This window comes from Condylura cristata, unplaced genomic scaffold, assembly GCF_000260355.1.
Source record: "Condylura cristata isolate star-nosed mole 26May11 unplaced genomic scaffold, ConCri1.0 scaffold00012, whole genome shotgun sequence".
Classification (NCBI taxonomy): domain Eukaryota; kingdom Metazoa; phylum Chordata; class Mammalia; order Eulipotyphla; family Talpidae; genus Condylura; species Condylura cristata.
Window position 1 is genome coordinate 50443178 of NW_004567113.1, and position 9690 is coordinate 50452867.

Below are 9690 nucleotides of genomic sequence, written 5' to 3' on the forward strand. Positions count from 1 at the left end.
CTTCATCATTACAGTGGTTCTCAAGCCTGGCAGATTTGTGCTCACTGCAAATGTTCAGGACATGCTACTGCATGAGTGGTTGGAAGGATGAATGGAAGGTCCCAGGCTCACAAAATAACCAGCATAACTTTGATGCAGGATAAAGAGTAATTAAAAATCCATATGGGGCCCTCCCTGGTGGCGCAGTGGGTTAAAGCACAGCACTAAGAAGCTGAAACCACTTCCGCATGAGTTCGATCCCTGCCTGCCCCGGAGGTGACCACATGGTGTGGCAGAGCTCTCCTGACCGGCCCGCTGCTCCCCTCAGCAGTGTACGTCGTCAATCTGCCTGTTCTGTTCCCCATTCTGTCTCTGGTGAAGCCTCTCACTGCCCCTGAGCCTCTGCCCTGTACCCCAGTTCTGTATGCACAAATAAATAAATCTTTAAAAGAAAAAAAAATCCATATGGAGAGTTATCAGCTACATGCATTTTTAGATTAGAAAATATACTTAATTTCTACATCTAACAAAATTATAAGGAAAAATATATTAAAGGAAAAAAGTAATCGTTGCTAAGAGCACTGGGTTGAAATGCTGGGGCTCTGTGAACTGTGTATTAGTCACACACCTGAGAGTCTCAGACACTTCTATTCCTCCCCTGAACTCTAACAAGTTAAACTGCGAGACTTCAAGTGTCTCTCTAGCTCTGAAAAAAATGTATGTCTGTCTTGTATCCTTCCATCCATAGTTTGGATCCAACATATTATATTTCTTCAAACAAGAAGAAGGCAAATTCAATGGCACACTCTTAACAGAATCATTTGCCAAGGTGTCTGGGAACAATGCAGAACTCACATCTACCAGTGGGTTATTTTAGAGGAAATTCTGAAGAAGGCATTTAGGAAAAAAGAAAGACACCAGTAGAAGCTGCTAGGTCTGAAATTCTAGAATTCTCTCTGAGACGTGGAATTATACTGAGTGGTAGTTCTAGGAGATTATAGAAAGAGATAGATAGATAGATAGATAGATAGATAGATAGATAGATAGATAGATAGATAGATAGATAGATAGATAGATAGACAGACAGATAGCTAGATATGTGTGTAATACATATGCACGTGTCTATGTGTATGTTTATGTCCACATTATCTCATTATAGATACTAAGATATACTTATATGCACATGTATGTATGTGTACATATGTATACATTTATATACACATGTGTATAATGTGAAGTACACAACTTTAAAGGAACAAAAGAATGAGCAAGAAGACAGAGAGCTGTAACCGAAACAGAGCCGACTCCATTTCACTGACATAAAAGTTTTTCCCTGCATGTGTTGAAAAAACAAGGGAAGTGATCCTTTCGGAGACATTCATCATTACCTGCTGGTGAAGCCATCACTCTGTACTTGTCAGAAAGGAGTACAGAGCGAAGGTGTGATGGACTAGCAGTGCATGTGTTTTCTATCGTGTCCATTATTTTATCAGATTCTTCTAGCCCCTAAATTTTGTCTAACTAAAATAATAAGGAAAAGAAAGAATGAATCCTTCTTATTTTCCATTTTGCATAAAGGCATGTGCTGAGAAAGTACACTCGCAAGTGATTTTTCGGAGAGCCCTCGGCTCACTCGCTTCTCAAGTCGATGTGACAAAGGAGAAGGAGTGATTCCAGCACTGGTATCTAATTTTTTTTTTTTTTAAGATTTATTTATTTGTGCATACAGAACTGGGGTACAGGCCAGAGGCTCAGGGGCGGCGAGAGGCTTCACCAGAGACGGAGTGGGGAACAGAACAGGCAGATCAACGAAGTACACTGCTGAGGGGAGCAGCGGGCGGGTCAGGAGAGGTCTGCCGCGCCATGTGGTCACCTCTGGGGCAGGAGGGGATCGAACTCATGCGGAAATGGCTTTAGATTCTCAGTGCAGTGCTTTAACCCGCTGCGCCACCAGGGAGGGCCCTGGTATCTCATCTTTAAAAAACAGAATTTGGGGTTTCCCTGGTAGCACAACAGGTTAAAGCACCACATTATGAGGCTCTCCGAAGGCACTGTAGCACGACTCCAATCCCCGCCAGGGAGCTGACCCACCTGCAGTGGCAGCCCTCTCCTGGCCTGCCCTCTGCTCCCCTCAGCGGAGTATTTCAGTACATCTGCCTGTTCTGCTCCCCACTCTGTGGTGAATCCTCTCACCCACCACACCTCCAGCCTGTACCCCAGTTCTGTAAGCATAAATAAATAAACCTTTAAAAAAAAAAGAATTTGAAATAACCATGATCGGAAACAAGCATGGGCATTACAAGAGAAAATGATTTGAACTAATTTTTCCATTCAGCTTAAATCTTGATCTGCTTGGATTTAGAGGCATAATTGAAGGAGAGGGTCCCACTCTTTGAATGTCCGTCAGCAGCAACACCATCTGTCCATACAAATGTCACCCGATGGATTAATCACAACTCTGTAAGGCCAATCCCTTCCCCTTTTAGCAGATGGGGCTATGGAAGTCTGAATGTTCTAAGAAATCGACCTAAAACACCCAATTAATTGGTAGAGATACAACATAAGCTTAGCATGGTTGCCCCCAAATTTCATATTATTTGATTCATTTCATCTGCTACTGTACATTTCAGCTTTATAGGACTTTGTTTGGGTTACTGAATTGTTTTTGACATTACAACAAGTAAGAATTAACAAGGCATTTTAACTTTAATTTCATAGATGGGTAAACCAAGCCTGGGAAAGTTTATAAATTATCTCCCCAAAATCATGTGTTCAGCGTAGTAGCTAAGAGAAACATTCAGCTTGGATTTTAAAGCTCTTCCTTGAGGAGAACAATTCACCAAACTCAGCATCAAGACAAAGCACTGCATGCATTTTTATTTCTTAATGCATGATCCCATTTCCAATTAACAGATTATATCACACACACACATTGTAATATAGTTACTTTAATTCATATTCTACATTGAAATGTGTAATGTTCATTAACACAAAGATTCCTGGCCAAATTGTTTTCCTGTAGGAAGACTAAATAAAGAACAGCACAAACTCTTCCAGCCAAAGAAAATTGCATAAACACAAAAAACACTAATAGCTGTATTCTATAATAGTAACAGTTGCACAAGCTTATCTTTGCTTGATTGGACTAGAACAGTATTTTAATGGAATAACCTTCATTTGACATTTAGCTAACTATTTCACGGAAAGATGTTTTATTATGAAATGAGAGCCAATCTTCGCAATGACTGTAGCACTATTTATTATAAAAAGGTTTCTTACTTTATTCTCCCAATCAATACCCTCAAATCCTATTGTAGGATTTGTTTTCCCTCTTCTGACTTGACAGAGGAGTGAAAGGAGACAGAAAAAAGACACTATTCTGAGAAATATTGCTTTGCCATCTCCTGAGAGTAGTTATGTCTGCACATTTTCACTTAAAACCACCATTTGAAGCTATTATTTTACCCTTACGTAAAAGAAGAAATCGAAGTCAAATGTGTCCAGCAAATTTCCCAAGGCTTCCCAACCTATGTGTCACTGAAATTAAAGCTGAACCTAATCTAGTTACGCCCTATCCACTGTAACAGCTCTTTACATTGGAACCTCACTTGACATGTTTCAGGTCTGGAAAATGCCCAGATAAACTTCATCAATATCAAGTAAGACCTGAATTCCAGGAGGCTTCTTTAGGGCCGCAACCCAGCAGTATTTTTAATCTTAAAATCCATTTATTCTTTTAATCATCGCTCATTAGAGCTGGAAGAACCTCAGAGAACTTTCACTGAAGAAACATTAGTTGTTCTATTATGGGCCAGACATCTTACTAGGTTCTAGAAAACCAAAGATGTGGAAAACATGGGACCTCAACTCTAAATAATTGATTATAATGTTACTTTGGAGAGATGTTAATTGAGGGCGAGAGAATGTACCAGAACACGTTGCTGCGTGGGTTGGCAATGGGAGCTGGACATCACCAGCCCACCCAGCACCTGAATGTGAGTTGGGAAAGAGTGTCCCTAAGTGACCCAGGGATCTGCAGTCACTTGTCTTCTAGGCCAGGTACATAACATAGAGACCTTGAAATAGAGAACATAATAGATGGAAAAAGAAGACAGAGGATAAGACAGAAGACACACTACAGCTTTGTGGCATCTGAATGCTCAATTTCCTTCCTTGTCTTATGAAATCCTTGAGTCTTACAAAGAAACAAAACTAGCAGCAGAGAGAAAGAGCAGACAGAGAGAAGATGACAGCCATTACAGAAAGGTCAAAGTTACGCTGCACAACTTCCTGATTTCATATTCTCCCAAGTCAGCATTACTATAGAAAGGAGACAGAATTAAGAGTCAATTAAAGACACTGTATGCTGTTCTATTTTTTAAAGCTATTTTATCAGTCTAAGAAAAAATAATTCTGGATTTGATGTTTGTTCTGTTGCCCTTAACAGTGTTGAGTGAGTGGGGAACTCACCCCCCAAAGCGACATCCACTGTGGACCCCATGTGGTGGCGGTTGCCAGAGATGTCCCTCCCCTGCTGGCCAATGCACACCTCGTCACTGTGTCCATAGAATGGCAGTAGCTCACAACCGATTCTGTTAGGTGTCTTGTCACACTCACTAGTCAACAGTATCTATCGGTGACTTCGAATGCACCAGGCAGTGTTCTAGGTGCTGGGAATATATACTTATAAGCAAACATGGCAGAAATTCTGCCTGACCGCGTTTATTTCAGTTTAGGTACTGCTGACCTCTGTGCCTTCAGGCCTAGTCATGGGTCTCAAAGTTTCTGCCTCTGTGAGCTCCTTCTTCCAACCCCAGGCCCGCCTTTGTTGTGAAGGCCACGTAACCCACCTTTTAACAGACACCTTCTTCTATCACATGTAAACGACTCCCTGTGCATCGTGGGAACAGCCTGATGTTCTGCTAAACACAAGGATGGAATCTGCCCCCAACCATGCTGTAATGAGTAGTGACTGATGCTCCAGTGACAGGTGGTGGGTGGGACGTAGAACGTGACATTCCCCATTTCCCTGCCTGACTCCAGCCCAGAAAGTCTTTTGTGCACACCTCTTCTCTTTTTAGTTCCTGTCATGCCTCACTCATGTCAGACTTTAATCTCATTAGCTTAGTCTTAATGAAAATTTGTAGCTGTTCAAAGAGAAAATAAGTCAAGAAGTATTACCAAAATATTGTCATTACTAGTGAAAGGTCCTGCTTCTAGTTCTTGGGGACTGATCTAACACAATAGTCGTGAATGAGGAGAAATTTAGAGCAAACACACCCAGACTTGCCTGTGGGAGGTAATGCAGTGGTCACATCAAGGCAGAGCCTAAGTCTCCTCCTTGGTAACTGGAGCAAAGGTGTCATGCTTCACAACCACAGAGGGCAGCAGGGAAACTGTTCAGGCCTGGCTCAGTTTTGCAAGCCAGCCTGGAGGGGTCTGTACCATACTTACCAAAGATTCCAGTCTAGACTACAAGATCTGAGATGACGATCCATCCCTAAGTGGAAATCCTTAGCACACAGGTGCACTGGAAACGGTGGTAAAATCACCTCACCCAAACCTCCCTCCCCACTGCTAGTGCCTCATTTTACAGGCTCAGAATCTGCAGGCTGGAAAGCACGCGAAGTCCACGCCTACTCCATAACACAAGCAGGGCCCAGTCGCTATTCTGGGCATAGGTAAACGAAAGTACTCCTCACTCCCCACCCCCAGTGAGGGCCATGATAAGAAGACAGTGCTTCTGAGGGAAACGGAAATAAAATCTCTACGTTTCTGCCAAAATGTTCCGCTCAGAGAGATAGTACATACCTGAGAGACTTTGCAAGCTGAGTCCCTGGGTGAACTGTTCTGTGTGCTTCTGAAACACCTGCCACATTTACTTGTCATCAAAGTGAATTCATTAAAAAGCAGAACAGACCCCAGGGCAAGACAGTCTTTGCGTCAATTAGGTGTGAGGGATGAAAAGCGAGTTGGAGATGTCTCTATTGGAGGCCATAGAAATGTTGGCTTCCTGCAGAATTGAATAACTTCCTAGAACAAAACTCTTTACAGCATGTGGTTGTTTCTGTAGCGTGACCAGAAATGACCACCCACGGGAAGAGTGTCATGCCCTGGGGTGGGGGGCGGGGGGGACCCCTCACCCTCCATTGCTTCTCAAACATCCAAGCAGCCAGGTCCTCTAAAAACAGTCTCCCAAGTAAATCCCACGGCTCCTCCTTCAGGCTGATTGATTCAGGAACTGGGGCCACAATACTCCCTGACAAGTGAGAACACGTACCTCCATTGGGCCATCAACTGGGGTTCATTTTCTATTATCAGTTTAATACAATTACTTCTTTTTCACTTAATTATGTCAAGGTGTCTAATAAGAAAGTTGGTTCTATAATTTCAAGAGCCTGCTAATTAAGAATGGCAGAAATTTTCCCCAAGTCTCAAGAGCAGAGTGGTGGGGACGATGGCCCCCTCCCTCCTCCGACCATATGCTGTTAGTGCTTTATGCCTCAGACTAATGTCTCAGGACCTCGCGTTCTCATCACAAGGCCTACAGATTCAAGGTGATAAAACACAACTAACTGTGGGGAAAAAGTTACAGAGTGACAGACCTTCACACATTAAATTATCTCCTGAGTTTTGAAACATGATCTAGAATTCTGCAAAATACAATTATTTTTTTCCTCCAGGGTAAAATTATCAAAAGAAGGAAAAATCATTCAAGTGTAATCCCAAATCTCTCTGCCTATCTAAACCTGCAAGAGAATCTGTTCATCATTCATTCATTCGTGAGTAAACAGACCTGGATGCAAAGCCCACAGTCACTACTGGTCAGGTTATGGTCCAGATGTTCAACCAGACTGTGCAGAGAAATGCTTTAGGGAACTGAAGCACTGTCCTCAGGGAGCTTACAAGCCACGTGGAACAAGACATGCCAATAAGTACTTGCCATCATTACTACAAAATGGTGTAGATGACAATGGTGGTGGAGGTTAAGTAAGTGGACATTGGACGTCAGGCGGAGAAGAGGGGAAGTTAGAGAAAGCATTACAGTAGAGCTAAACTCTCTCAGCCTGGGTCTCTTCATCTATACAGTAAAGAGTGCAATTCATAGGGGCATCTGAGGACCGATGAGTCAATCCCTATTTCTCTGAATAGAGAGTGAGACCAGTTTGGTTCACTGAAACATCCAAATGTAAGTTTTTGACAAATTGGACATCATACATGTTTATGAGCATGTTTAAAATATGCAAACATGTACTTGCAATAGTTAAATTATATGTTAGCTCTCATGTAAGAGATTGTACATAAATAATGTCTGAATTTAAAATACAGCTCTTTCATCTCCTATTCCGTGAATCTTTTTTATGTTAATTGCCCCTATACATATTCAAGTCAGTACTTTCATCATCAATTGGCAAGCTTTAAGTCATGGAACACCAATTAACAAAACACACCATCCTTACTGACTTGAAACACAAAACATTCTATGCTACAACATCCTGTTTTAATGCTCTGCCTGGAATTTTATCCAAGGATACAAGTGCCCATTTGCCTTCCCTGAAAGTGCTATTAAAAAGTCTAACTGTTTAAAAAATAATGAACAACCATATACCAGAGACATTTTGTGGGGGTGGAGTGGGGAATGGGATCAAAAATGGGGGAGGGGGAAGGGAGGGAAATGCACGGGACTATGGTGGTGGCACATGGGTGATTTGGTGATGGGAAACCCACGAGGATTACAATCGAGATGGAAAAAAAATGTGCAAAATGATGTAAAAATAAACTTTTGTAATATTTAAAAAAAAAAAGTCTGTTAGCCCAGCTGGGTAAAGATCAATCAAAATAAAAAACTAGAGAATGACAAGTTTAAATTTAGGAAATAGAGAGGGAGGGAAGAGAAGGGGAAGTAGAAGGGGGAGGGAGGGGAGAGGAATGGGAAAGAAGGAGGAAGGAAGAAGAAAACATCTAAAATGCTATTAAATATAATTACAAATCATTACAAATACAAAGTTAAATGTGAAACAAGATCAATGATATTACAATTTATAATCTAATACTAATAATACTAAATCGAAACACTAAACCATTCGTCATGAAGAGGAAGTGGGCTAAAGGATAAAGAACTAGAATAATCATGCTTGAGTATTCACGAGATAATCAGATTCTCTCTTGTTCTTCTCAAGAAGTTAATGGAAATGAGCATTCCAGAAACCAGAACTCTCCTCTTACAAGGATGAGAGATTTCACTCTACCTACCCTTTTCCCAGAACATCGCTACTTTGTTTGAGCTGACTATTCACTCACTTGTCTCTTCCATCATGAAGACTAATCTATGAGCTTCTCCATGGAAGAGGAACCTTTTGTTCTAATGTCATGCAAGCCTTCACCAAGCACACACACTCACAGTCACTCACACTCCCCAACATAGTTAACTATGTTCAGATGATCATTGCTTCCTGGACAGTCTTGCAACTGAGCACATGGATGAAAACCCACAGGTGGAGGCCTGTCCTCTGTCTGGACACTGGCCTTGAACCCACCAGGCGCCCGCCGTCTGGCTCTGTTTCACACACAGATGCACACATTTCTTTTTCTTTTTTTTTTTAAAGATGTATTATTTATGCACACAAAAACTAGGGCACAGGCCAGAGGTGTGGGGTGTGAGCGGATTCACTAGAGACAGGGTGGGGAGCAGAACAGGCAGATTTATGGAAACACACTGCTGAGGGAGCCGCAGGTGGGACAGGAGAGGTCTGCTACGCCATGTGGGTCACCTCGGTGGCCGGGGATTGAACCTGTGCTGCAGTGGCTGCAGATAGCTTTATAGTCCTACCAGAAAGGGCCCATAAATTTGTTTTTCTTCAACTAATCTGTGACAGTTTGTTTGTTCAGCCCAAGGACAACCCAAGAGTGGGGGAATATTTCCACTCTGCTCCTACAACATAGTTTCAGACATATACTCCCTGATTTCTTTCAGTTTCAAAAATACAGGAGAAAAATGCCTTTATCAGACACTCAACATAAGTAGGAAAGAGGAAGAAAGGGGAGCAGATGTCTTTTAATCCCCAGTAAACGCAAATTCAGAAATGCCAAACACTGTACTTTGTTCAGTCACGTGCACCTGGGAGGTGCAAGTGGATAACACATCCCTGGTAAAGCTGCAGAAGAAATGAAACGTCAGTGTTTCCAGAAGACAAAATTTTTGACCCCAGCAGGTTGTGTGGTTTTCCTGGTATGAGAAAAAAAGACTGCCATCCTCCTCTATGAATGTAAATGTTTGTCTCCACGCCCTTTGCAGAAAACACGTAAATTTGACATGACCGTTGGCTGAGAAATGGAGACTCCAGATAGGGAGGCGCCAAGTAGTGACAACTGGCAGTGGAAGATAAAAGTAAACGTAAAGTAAATTAAAACAGTTACTGTGAAGGTCTGTATACTAGCAAATGGCAAGTGCTTTTTCAAAGTATGACAAGTTAAAATAGAAAAAAATGTTTACATTAATAGCATAACTATATAATATGAAGTACACATCTATTATAAATCTGGGTTTTAAGTCCCAGATTATGCAACAAAAATTGGGACTTGGGCTGAAAATACCAGAATAAGAACACATTAAAGCTTCCTTTTATTTTTCCTTTTATATTACTTGTTGGGATTATCAGAATATGTCATGAGACTTTATTTTTTTTTTATGAGACTTTATTTTTAAAAAGC